Below are 14068 nucleotides of genomic sequence, written 5' to 3' on the forward strand. Positions count from 1 at the left end.
CCGTAATTTCTTCTTCTTTACACAAGAGCTAGGTATTGTAGTACTTTATTTTCTTTTTAAAACTGGCTGCTTAAAATTTGAAGCTCTACAGCATCATAGGTGTCCAATAAAAAAGCACTGTGCTGATTTAAAGGTTCAGGAGAGGAAGTTTTCCCAATGAAGGGTGCTGGCACTTTTGCTGGATCTGTTTACTGACCTGGCTTTTTGCCATAAAGGTATCTTCAGAAACTGAGCAAACTTAGGGTTAGCATATTGACTTCCTCTTCGTCTGTATTTACTACTCATTATATCAGTGTTACTGCAAGCAGCCTCAAATCTGTTTGAGAATAAGTTGAGTATAAATTTAACCACAGGCAAATTTTATAACTAATTGTCTATTACTGTTAATAAACCAAAATGTACTTTTAGTCTTTTTGTGAAGTGATATTAACAGTAAAGAATATAAGTCAATATGAATATGAGAGACTTAAAAGCACTTTTATAACAACAGAGCAAATTGAAGATCTTTTTCCTTGTGTATGGGAGTCAGTTATTCTTTGCTCTAGCATAGCACATGAGCAGAAGATGATTATCACTAATGATCAATACTATTTGTATACCTTAAATGGAGCCTTGGTGTTTAGCTTCCTTATTTCATAAGTTTTGCTTTTGATGTTAAATAATTTTGTCTGGATGAAGTACAGCTTCTGCTATTAATCTGCACGGAGAAAAGCTAAAACTATAGGATATCATAGCAAATGGCACTTAGATTCAATGATATGGGTAGATATTTTCAAGGAGTAATTATTAGCCAATGAGGCACCACTTATAAACAGAGGGTTTTCTTATCGATAATTTAAAAAGTGAATTGTTTGTTGACTTCTCAAAAGTTAAATTCTGATTCATTTAGTTTCTTTTCCATAATTTATTCCTATTAAATCCTTCTTCAGTTAAGGTCAATCACAGGACTTCTAATCACACACTGAGAAAGCAAAAGCATCACTGCAGGAAATCCCTTCAAACTTTTGCCTTACGGCAGATGGACATATGCTCAAAGGTGTTGAACACATGAAATAAGTGCTGTAAAAATCTACTAAACAAATAAAATAATTACATTGCAAATGCTTTTTTCCTTAGAGCACTTGTTTTAAGAAATGTATTTCTGGAATATAAGCTAGAAGTGGCTTTGTCCTGCTGCTCAGGGTTAAAGGGAAACTGAAGGTCTCCAGCCTTTGGTATGACACATGAGAGTGAATAACAAAAAGAAGGCCTTGAGTTTTTTGATAGTTAGGCATATTTTCATTATAATGATATCCAGATATGTGATATATCTGATATATAATACGCATATAGACACATATATGTCTCTATATATTTGTATATAGGTAGATTTTATTATATGTCAAATCTGTATATAACTATAATGAAAGTCTCAATTGTTACCTCAATAACCTTTAACCTGACTACAATATTTAAAAGTTCAATCTCACTACCAGAACACATCCTGACACTTCTGATTCTATTTTGCTTTAAGTTTTGTATATTGTTTGTCATCTTTTAACATAGGAGTTATTTATTTATTATGTTTATTATTTATTGTCCTCTTTCTCCATTGAAGAGAAATAATTTCTGATTCCTTAATGAAAATATTTCTCACATTATCAGTTTTTTAATTTACAAAATATCTCAATGTCAATATATTCATTTCAAATATATGTGCGTTAAACATTACAATTATAAAGTCTTTGTGTTCTATAAATGAATGTGCATTAACAATAGCATACACAGGTGTAAAATTCAGAAAAGTAACCTACTTAAAACATCTCATCTCTTTTCTTTCCCTTCCTTTCAAATTATCACATTCTACTTTGTGGACTAGAAATTCTGAGATCTGAGCTTAGTAGAATAAAGTAAATCAAAGGACTGTGAGTGATTTTCACAAACATTGCTCAAACTTAACTCACAAAACTTTTTAATGGCTTCATATTATTGTTTTCAAGACATTTGTAGTTTTTTTTTTTTTTTTTTTTTGCAACTGGGTTCTAGGTGGTTGAAGTAATGGACTTCTAAGGAATATATTACTTTGCTGATATATTCTAAATGTATAAAAACAGCGTTTTACACATATTTGCTGAATAACTATTTTTAAGTGATGTAAAATTTCATGACTCTATGTAGAATCTGAACTTTTTTATAAGGTGTATTACTTTGAACAATTTTATAGGAGATGTGCATGGTCACATGTTCTCAATTCTTGGCATTCAACTTGCTTAAATTTTCTTCTTGGTTACCTACATTAAATAAATACTGGCTTTTCTACGTGAAAGCATTTATTCAAAACATAGAGAGTTGCTCAACTTTATACTGTTCTCTTCCTCATATTGTGTACTTATTTATTTCTCTATATAGTATAGTAAATGGTGACAGATAATGGGGAAGTATTATCTATTTTTGGGATCATATTTCAGACTATGCACATTTAAAATTTATACATGTAACTAGTATTAAACAGTGGAGAGGCAAGACACATGGCACTGTTTACATATATTGATCTTATATTCATAAAATCTCATAGTCCTTGATAAGTCATAAATTCTAAATACATTTTCAGTGCCTATAGTTATCTATTGATATCTAGTATCATCAGAGTTTAAAAAGCATAAAGCCCATCAAAGGGAAAGTCCCTGAATAACAACCAGCTTCCTTTGCTTCACGTACCTACTTCTTGCTAAATCACCCTGTTCTTACATGTTCTTAATTTTCTTCCCTTGTAGAGTTATTGACAGCCAGAGGGTACTCACTTTAGAGGGGAGAAGGAAGAAGACATTAAATGGAATGTGTAGGGAGAGGGAGAGGGTACCTAGAACTGCTGTATTCTATAAAATTGCAAAGTATGTCATTAACATCCCCTCATCATTCCTTCCTCACCTACATGCAAGTTCTGTGTTTTCATGGTGCCTCCGATTTTCCTAATTTACTATCCCCTTTCCAGCTTCCCACCTATCCCTCTAAGAACCACCTCCATCACTCAATAAAATCCCCACATTCACCATCCTTTAAGTCCATGCGACCTGATTCTTCCTGGATGCAGGACAAGGAGCCAGGTACCAAGAGGGCAGGGTGTAAAAGGCTGTCACCCTTACTCCACTGAGCTGGTGTAACACTTAGCTGTCTGCAGATGGCAACTGCTAAAAGAGCATTAATTGTAACACACTCCTAGATGCTACTGTGGGTCCTGAGACCAAACACGCTTGCCCTGGCTCCTGCACCTGCCTGTCTGCATGCTCCCTATCCTGTAAGGTATTTGAGCACAGTGGTGGAGCAAACGAGCTGCACCCCTGTTGCAAGTTCCACGAGGGAGGGGGTCAGGGAACTCTCCCGTTTCATAATATGCATGGATTTAATTGCAATAGAGAAATAGTCCTGGGGAGATGTCTCATAACAGTAGCCCTATTGCAGGGTGTCTGTCTGTAGCCCCACTGTGGGGTGTCTGGGTTGGTGAGTATCCTAGGAGCTGCAAACACTTTCTTCCTTCTCACAACTGGCCTTGTAACTCCATGGTGGGGTGTCTGTCCATAGCCCCATTGCAGGGTGTCTGTAGCTCTACCATGATGTCTGTCTCATTCAGCTCCTTTGGGGGTCTTGTTTTGGATGTAGCCTCATTGTGGGGTGCCTGTCTCAGTTCAGCTCCTAGGGGGGTCTCAGTTGCCTCTCCCTAACTAGTAGGAAGAGTCTTGGTTCAGGAGACTTCTCAATCAGGAAGATTTCAGGGAGATTTATCAGATGGAGAGTAGGAGGATAGTTTGGAAGGGATACTCTCGGAGTTGTTGGTTAGGGATCAGATTTGGAATCCTGTCTGTCTCATCTTTGTGTGTTTTTGTGTATTTGAAGGTGACCTCTGAAGAAATTGCTTGCGGAAGTCTAGAGACTTAACTCAGAAATCTTCCTTATTTGTCTGGTCACATTTGGTGAGCCCTAAAGAAAGCTCGACAGGCCTGTCTCGGGGTGACTATTCGCTCTTCACCTTGACCAGAGACCCCATTGTGAATTACCATCTGGAGGTGATCCCTTCCCATCTGGAGTGGATCAAAGACAACAGGGACCAACAGGAGAAAGTTTGTGCTTTGTCAGGTTGATATTGGGTGCTGAACAAGGTGACTAGTGTCTGTTTTGTTATATGTATTTTGCTGGGATGAAAAATGTTAATTTGGTTCCCCATGCAGGCCGTTGGGCAGCATCTTGCAAAATTGAGACTCTTTTGCCTATGGCTTCATAAAACAGAAAAGGATGATTTTCTTTTGTTAAGTGGCTTGACCCTCACAGCTATAGCATAGCAAGCAGGTCATCAAAAACTGTTCCATTCTTATGGAAGATGCAGAGAAAGGGAACCTGAAAACCTAGTATGCTGGCAGAAAGGGTAAGAAATTCTTACCACACAAATTTCTGGTCTGTGTGAGTCTGTTTGTGTGTGTGTTTGTAAATGGTAAGTGTAACTGGTTGTCTCCTCTGCAAGGGTTTGATTAATAGATTTTTTTTAAAGGATTCATGAGGCTAGTCTTAGGCTGTAGCAAATCTGGTACATTTTGTGCTAAAAATTTGTCTTTCTATAATGGAGAGAGGGATATCACAGGATAGAACATGGGTTTAGGACACCTGTAAGCCTGCTTTTCAAGCCAGCCTGGCAGGATGGTGAGGTACAAACTTTGCTGCAGGTCTGTGAAAGCAATACCAGATGAAATTTCTTTATTTAATTTTGTGTCCTTAAGAGCTTAACCTTGTGACCATGTGGAAATACTTTCTTTTGGTCTCCAGAGGACAGGAATTTTGGGGTTCATGTCATAGTTAGCCCTAAACATTATCTTGCAAATGTTTACACTTAAAACTGCGCATTGCACTACTTACCCTAGTACTCAGCATTTACCTGTTCCCTTAAATGCGGTACTAAAACTATAGATGACAATACTAATGCCTTTGCCATGCAAGCCTTGGAACCACAGCCAGTTCTGCATGAGTATGCTCAGACAGTTGCAAAGTGGTTCCACTCCTCTCACCTTGGGTCAACACCTACCCCCACTATGGCCCTGATCAGCAGGAAGAAGTTAGAATGGTCTTTGCGCCTTTTCCATCTTCATTATCCAACACGTTAAGATTAAGGTTTTATAAAACCCAAAGGGAGGGATTGAAACTGCCATTGCAAAATTGTAACTGAGACAGTGAAAGAGATGTGACCTAACCAACTCTACCTTGTTTCTAACCTCCAAGCTGTCCTTGTTCATTCCCGGGCATAGGCTGAACTAACTTTGGGAGGAACTTAGTGTATAGTTTAGAGTTTATCCCTTTCCCAAAACAAATTTCCTTCTTGCCTGGGCACTGGACTGCCTTTGTAGGACTAACATTAGCCACAGGATTAGAAATTATGGTTTAGGAATCATGCAGCTAGAGGCTACAATATTTAAGGATACACCGCTCCTAAGATCAGTGCCTGAGACATTTTGCAGACCCTGCACTTGATGGATCAGTTGGCACCACCCAGATCAATAAACTGGCTCATCTGATCTTGTGGCCCCCACCTAGGAACTCAGTGCAAGGAGACACCTTCAACTCCCTATGATTTCATCTCTGACCTAACCAATCAGCATTCCTGGCTCACTGGTTTACCCCCACCCACAAAATTGTCCTTAAAAACACTGACCCCTGAATGTCTGAGGAGACTGATTTGAGTAATAATAAAACTCAGGTCTCCCTCCTGTCAAAAAAAAGTCAGCTCTGATGTCAACACTTTGTAGAAACCATTTTATTGTCACTCTCCTCCTAATTAATTCCTCCACTTTTCAAGCTAAATCTGTACCTTGTGTGTCACACTGTGCTCCCTTTGTTTAAGCCTATTTCCTTTTTCAGTCTGTGAGCTCTTTCATGTAGAGGTTATGAATTATTCACCTGCCAGTGGGTCCAGAAGTTAAGGAGCTCAACAGGCAAAATTGGATGAAATTATTGAAAACGAATAGTGCTCTGCCTTATTAAAGAGGTAATAGTGAAATCAACCTTTTTTAGTAGCTCAAGATTGTCACTATAGATTGTGAATTACAGATGGTGAGTGATTGTACAATATTGCAATTTAATGTTTGTCTCTGCTTGCCATTAGAAGAGACAAAAAAAATTTGTTTTAGTCTAGGTCATCTTTGCTTTTCATTCTTTTTATTTTTTGTTTTATGCATGTCAGTCTGTCAACCTTTGAGAATCACTTGAACCCAGAAGGCAGAGGTTTCAGTGAGCCAGGACTGTGCCACAGCACTCCAGCTTGGGTGACAGAGCCAGACTGCTGAAAAAGAAAAGCAAGATGGGGTATGGCATAAGATGAAATCTATTCCTCACTGTTCATGGCAGCCTCTGAAATACCACAAACATACTGTGAAAACTAATACAACCCTGATCTGTGAACAAAAGTTTCCACTGAAACTTATACTATTCTTGGGATAGTTAAGCGTATTTCTGCTAAGCTTTGAGTTCTTTAAAAGGAATTTTTTTTCCTGGTGTCAGAGTCCCTACTTTTGACAACACAACTGTTTTCCTTTTTTGAAATTATCACGTCCTAATTTCTGGGCTGGGAATTCAGAGACCTGAGCTTATGAAACTAAAGTAAGTGAAAGGACTGCGAAAGACTGTCCTAAAAATGGCTCAAGCTTAGTTCACAACTGTATTAGCTTCGTATTATTGCTTTCACATCTTTTACACTTGTTTTCGTTTACAGCTTGGTTGTAGGTGGTTGAGATAACTGGAACTCTGACTTCCATTTAAGTGGGGATGTTATTATGATTTTTACACTATCCATTTCACCTTTAATGCTCAGTTATATCACACAAGGGTTCTATAATTGTAACATTTAACATTTATTTGAAATTGATACATTAATAACTAAACCTTTCATAAGTTAAAAAATGTTTGATAATGTAGCAACCATTTTTCTTATAGAATTCCACACATAATTTTATAAATTTTCTTATTTTCATTTTGGAATATCAATAAAGATATTCTAGAACCTATTTTCATCCTTTTGGAAAACTATGTAATGTAATAGTCACTGTTAAGCACTTTGTATGCATCAGGCACTGGGCTAAGTACATGGAATGGATTACCTCACTATTCTTCACAAAAATAAGGCAAATATTATGATCTATATGTTACTGATGGGGAAATTGACCAGAAATTAAAATCTTCTACAGGCTAAACATGGGAGATATGAGCCATATATCAATCAGTCTTGGGAAACCCATTTTTCTTACATGTTCGACTCCACAGTTATGGTTTGCCCACCATTCCATTAATACTTCTTGTAACATCTTTATTGTTGACATATAATTCATATACTAATACCATACAATTCAACTTTTAGTGGTCACCCACCCATTTCCCCTCAACAACTCCTTTGTTTCAGCCCTAGGCAACCACTAGTTCATGTTCAATCGCTATAGAGTTACCTATTCTGGATATTTCATATTAATGGAATTATACAATATGTGGTCTTTTGTGTCTGGCTTCTTTCATAACATAATATTTACGTTTTCAAGGTTCATCAATGTTGTAGCATCTATCAGTACTTCATTCCTTTTTTTGTCTAAAACTTTTTATTGGGGGAAAAAAATACCTATCATAAAACTTGTTATCTTAACCATTTTTAAGTGTACATTACCATGATATTAAACACATTCACATTGCTATGCAAACATCATTACCATCCATCTCCAGAACTCTTTAGTATTTAAAACTGACACTTACACCCATTATACAATAACCTCTCATTTCCCCTGCGTTAACAGATGCTGGAAAACACGATTCTACTTTCTGTCTCTATGATTTTGACTGTTCTGGGCACCTCATATAAGTGGAATAATACAATATTGTCTTTTTATGACTTTTTCTTGCCTAATTGCTCTGGGTAGGACTTCCAGTATTATGTTGAATGGCAGTAGTGAAAGCAGGCATCCTTGCTTTTGTACCTGATTTTAGATGAAAAGCTTTCAGTCCTTCAGTGTTGAATTTGATGTTTGCTGTGAGTTTTTCATATATGGCTTTTATTATTACTTTACCTAGCATAAGTTCTTTCAAAGGTTAATCCCATTGTAGCATATGTCAGAATTTCCTTCCTTTTAAAGTCCGAATAATATTCCATCGTGCATATATACCACATTTGCTTATCCATTCATCTGTCAATGGTCATTTGGGTTGCTTCAACATTTTAGCTATTGTGAATATGAGTTTACATATATTTCTTCAAGATTCTGCTTGTGATTATTTTGGATATATACTCGAACTAGGATTGCTGGATCATATGGTAATTCAATTTTTAATTTTTTCAGGAATTGTCATACTGTTTTCCATAGCAGTTGTACCATTTTACATTCCCACTAACAGTGCATAAGGGTTTCAATTTCTCCACATCCTTGCCAATATTTATTTTGTCTTAATAGTAGTCTTTCTAGTGAGGGTGGTATCTCATAGTGGTTTTGATTTTCATGTCTCTAATAATTAGTGATATTTAGCATCTTTTCATGTGCTTCTTGGCAATTCATGTATGTTTGGAGAAATGTCTAATCAAGTTCTTTGCCCATTTCTTGAATTGGATTGTTTGTTTTTATAATTGTTGTTGAGTTTAGATGTTCTTTGTTATGCATATTAATACCTTGGAAACCTGTGGATATTAGACATATCATTTGCAAATATTTTCTCCCATTTCATAGGTTGCGTTTTCATTCTGCTAATAATGTCTTTTGAATAAAAGTATTTAAAATGCAATAGTACTTAATATTTGTGCAGTCCAATTTGTTTACTTTTGCATGTGCTTTTGGTATCATATCTAAGAAATTAGTGTCAAATCCAATGTGGCAAAGCTTTTGCTTTGTTTCCTTATAAGAGTTCATAGTTTTAGTTCTTAAATTTATGTCTTTGATCCACTTTATTTTTGAATATGGTGTGAGGTAAGTGTCCAACCTCATTCTTTTGCATGTGGATATCCAGTTTTCCCAGAACTATTTGTTGAAAGATGATATCCTTTCCCCACTGAGTTTCATAAAACCCTTGTGAAAAATCATGTGACCATATATGTGAAAATTTACTTCTGACCTCTAAATTTGATTCCATTGGTTTATAAAGCTGTCTTTATGCAGTACCACATTATTTCAATTATTTTAGCTTTATAGTAAGTTTTGAAATCAGGAAGTATTAGTGCTCCAACTTTGTTCTTTTTCAAGACTATTTTGGCTTTTGGGGTTCCTTGAAATTACATACAAATTTTAGGATGGATTTCTTTATTTCTGCTTTTCTGAGATTTTGATAGGTATTGCATTGTATCTGCATATCTACTATGGGTAATACTGACATCTTAATAATATTGTCCTCCAGTCCATGAACATGGGATAGCTTTCCATTTATTTGTTTTATGGTTTGCATTGTATGCATCTTTCATCTATTTAGTTAATTCCTAAGTATTTTATTTTTTGCTACTATTGTAAATTGAATTGTTTTCCTTTTAGATTGTTCATCATTAGTGTATAGAAATACAAATGACTTTATGTACTGACTTTGTCTCTTGCAATTTTTGCTGAATGTATTCTAATCGTTTTAAAAATGATATCTTTAGGGTTTTCTATGTATAAGACCTGTCATTTGCAAACAGAGATAATTTCACTTCTTCCTTTCTAATCTGGCTGCCTTTTATTTCTTTTTCTTGCCTAATTTCTCTGGCTTGTACTTCCAGTACTATATTTAATAGCAGTAGTGAAAGCCAGCATCCTCACTTTATACCTGATCTTGGATGAAAAGCTTTCAGTCTTTCAGAATTGAGCATGATGTTTGGTGTGGGTTTTTCATATATGGCTTTTATTAAGTTGAGGCAGTCTCCTTCTATTCCAAGTTTTTTTTTTTTTAATCATGAAAGAGTGCTGAATTTGATGCTTTTTCTGCATCAATTAAAATGATCATTCAGTTTTTCTCCTTCCTTCTGTTAATGTGGCATATTGCATTGATTTTTGTAAGTTAAACCATCCTTATATTCTAGGAATAAATCCTTTTTGGCCATGGTGCAGTATCTTTATAATATACTGCTGAAATTGGGTATTCTGTAGAGGATTTTTGCAAATCCCTTGTGTGTGATGAGTTGCTTCTTTCTTGTCTTTTGACAGTTTGATGGATAATATGCTTCATTGGAGGTTTGTTTGAATTAATCCTACTTGGAGTTCATTGAGCTTCTGTGATGGTCATATTCATATCCTTTATTAAACTTGGGAAGTTTTCAGCCATTGTTTCTTCAAATTGTCACACTACTTCTTTCTCTTTTCTCAAGGACTCCCACAATGCATACTGTGGTCCATTTGATGGTGTTCTACAGGTCCCCTAGGCTCTGTTCACTTTTAACTTTTTAATTTTTTGTTTCTCAGATACAACAATTTCAATTGTCTTATCTTTAAGTTCACTTATTCTTTCTTCTGCCTGCCCAAATCTGCTTTTGAATCCCAATAGTAAGATTTTCATTTCAGTTGTATTTTTCAGCTCTAGAATTTCTTTGTTCTTTTTTAGTTTTCTATTTATTGATATTTCCATTTTGTTTGTATATTATTTTCTTCACTTTCTCCACATCTTTCTTTAGTTATTTGAGCATCTTCACGATTTAAGGTCTTCTCAGGTTTTTTTTTTCTGAGTTTACGCCTTTCTCTGGGTGTTCAATTTAACTTTATACTTTTCTCTGTAAATGTAGTTGCTTTTTAATGTCTTAGTCTTTAATGTTTGTCTTCCAAAAGGAAGAAAACAAGGAAAATTTCCTGGAAGTTGCTTCAGCTGGAGGAGTAAAAGCTTACAATAGTGGGGGAAGATGCAACAACAATGGCTGCTACCTCTGTGTTTGCATCTCCTTGATCAGAAGTAGCAATCAATTATCAGAATATAGACCCTCATCAATAGGAGGACAGGGTCCTTACTGCTCACTGATTCTCATAAGCTATGTGCAAGCTGCTCCTGCAAGTAATGCAGACTGCCTGCTAGGGAGCTGGGGTTTTGGGTTGGGTAGATGATACTGAACTAAGAGCTGAAATTCACCAAAATAAACTTCAGTTTTCTGTCCAAGCCTTCCTTTGAACGTTGTAAGCCTTTAATAGACTCCACAGTTCCAACATAGTTACAAGAGATAGGTTTTGACAGTGCAATTGTTTTTCTAGATGGGAAGATAGAATCCTGGTGCTTCCTATTCCACCATCTTTTTAGAATCCTCCAGCAGTACTTCATTTACTTTTATTGCAGAATAATATTCCATTGTATAGGTATATAACATTTATCCATCCATCATTTGATGGACATTTGAGTCACTTCCACTTTTGGCTACCAATCATGCTCCTATATCCCAATCAGGCAAGAGAAAGAAATAAAGGGCATCCACACTGGTAAAGATGAAATCAATCAAGCTGTTGCTGTTTGCTAGTGATATAATCGTATAGTAGAAAACCATCCAAAAAGATTCTAGAACTGATAAATGAATTCAGTAAAGTTTCAGGATATAAAATCAATGTACACAAATCAGTAGTGAGGCAGGAGAATAGGGTCTGGAGGCAGGGAATCTAAGGCCATTTCACACTGACTTCCTAGAATGCAATTGAAAGGAAAACCCTAACTTGCCATGCCTAAGTAAAAAAAGGACCAGACGCCACTCTCTTTGCAAATCCCCATTTCTGCAGATGGGAAATTGAAAGTACCCCTGACTGGTTGCAAAAAGCATAGGAGTGTAACGTTTGCATAGGATTGTAACTTTGCAACTTCACTTCAGCCTCTGATTGGTTGCTTTCCACAACCAATCAGACTGATTGCGGGCCACCACTTCATTTACATGGGGTGAACACCAAGTGGTCAATGGGAAACCTCTAGGGGGTTTTTGAACCTGAGAAGATTCTGTATCTGGGGCTCTTGAGCCACTGCGCATGTCCGCTCCCACACTGTGGAGTGTACTTTCATTTTCAATAAAAATCTCTGCTTTTGTTGCTTCATTCTTTCCTTGCTTTATTTGTGCATTTTGCCCAATTCTTTGTTCAAAATGCCAAGAACATGGACATCTTCCACTGGTAACAGTAGCACTGCTATACACCAAGAGCGACCAAGAAGAGAATCAAATCAAGAACTCAACCCCACTTACAATAGCTGCAAAAAATAAAATACTTAGGAATTTACCTAACCAAGGAGGTGAAAGATCTCTACAAGGAAAACTAAAAAACACTAATGAAAGAAATCACAGATGACACAAACAAATTCCATGCTCATGGATGGGTAGAATCACTATTGTGAAAATGACTGTACTGCCAAAAGCAATCTACAAACTCAATGCAATTCCCACCAAAATGCCATTATTCTTCACAGAACTAGAAAAAACAACCCGAAAATTCATATAAAACCAAAAAGGAGCCTGCAGAGTCAAAGGAAAACCAAGAAGAATAAACCTGGGCATTACATTACCTGACTTCAAACTATACTACAAGGCTATAGTCACTAAAACATCATGGTACTGGCATAAAAATAGGCACATAGACTAATGAAACAGAATAGAGCCCAGAAATGAAGCCAACTGATCTTCAACAAAGCACACAAAAATATAAAGTGAGGAAAGGACACCCTATTCAACAAATGGTGCTGGGATAATTGGCAAGCCACATGTAAAAAAATCAAACTGGATCCTCATCTCTCACCATATACAAAAATCAACTCAAGATGGATCAAAGACTTAAATATAAGACCTGAAACCATAAAAATTATAGAAGATAACATTGGAAAAACCCTTCTAGACATTGGCTTTGGCAAAGACTTCATTACCAAAAATCTGAAAGCAAATGCAGCAAAAACAAAGGTAGGTAGATGAGACTTAATTAAACTAAAAAGCTTGTGCATAGCAAAATAAATAATTAGCAGAGTAAACAGACAACCCACAGAGTGGGAGAAAATCTTCACAAACTGCATCTGACTAAGGACTAATATCTAGTTTTCAAGGAACTCAAACAAATCAGCAAGGAATAAACAAATAATCTCATCAAAAAGTGGGCTAAGGACATGAATAGACAATTCTTAAAAGATATTCAAATGGCCAATTAAGATATGAAAAAATGCTCAACATCACTAATGATCAGGGAAATGCAAATCAAAATCTCAATACTATACCACCTTACTCCTACGAGAATGGTCATAAGCAAAAAACAAAAACAAAAACAAAAACAGATGTTGGCATGGATGTGGTGAACAGGGAACACTTTTATACTGGTAGTGGGAATGTAAACTAGTACAATCACTATGGAAAACAGTGTGGAGATTCTTTTTTGTTGTTGTTGTTGTTGAGACGGAGTCTCGCTCTGTCTCCCAGGCTGGAGTGCGGTGGCCGGATCTCAGCTCACTGCAAGCTTCGCCTCCCGGGTTTACGCCATTCTCCTGCCTCAGCCTCCCGAGTAGCTGGGACTACAGGCGCCTGCCACCTCGCCTGGCTTTTTTTTTTTTTTTTTTTTTTTTGTATTTTTTAGTAGAGATGGTGTTTCACCGGGTTAGCCAGGATGGTCTCGATCTGCTGACCTCGTGATCCGCCCGTCTCGGCCTCCCAAAGTGCTGGGATTACAGGCTTAAGCCACCGCGCCCGGCTGGAGATTCTTTAAAGAACTAAAAGTGGATCTACCATTTGATGCAGCAATCCCACTACTGGGTATCTACCCAGAGGAAAAGAAGTCATTATGTGAAAAAGACACTTGCACACACGTTTATTGCAGTACAATTCGCAATTGCAAAAATAAAGAACCAAACCAAATGTCCATCAATCAACAAGTGGATAAAGAAAATGTGGTACACATACATACCCTGGAATACTACTCAGTCATACAAAGGAATGAAATTATGGCATTGTAGCTACCTGGATGGAAATGGAGGTTAATTCATCACTGTTCTAAGTGAAATAACTCAGGAACGGAAAACCAAACATCGTATGTTCTCACTTATAAGTGGGAGCTAAGCTATGAGGATGCAAAGGCATAAGGATGATACAGTGGACTTTGGGGACTTGGGAGAAAGGGTGGGAGCAGGGTGC

Source organism: Chlorocebus sabaeus, chromosome 25 (assembly GCF_047675955.1).
Source record: "Chlorocebus sabaeus isolate Y175 chromosome 25, mChlSab1.0.hap1, whole genome shotgun sequence".
Lineage (NCBI taxonomy): Eukaryota > Metazoa > Chordata > Mammalia > Primates > Cercopithecidae > Chlorocebus > Chlorocebus sabaeus.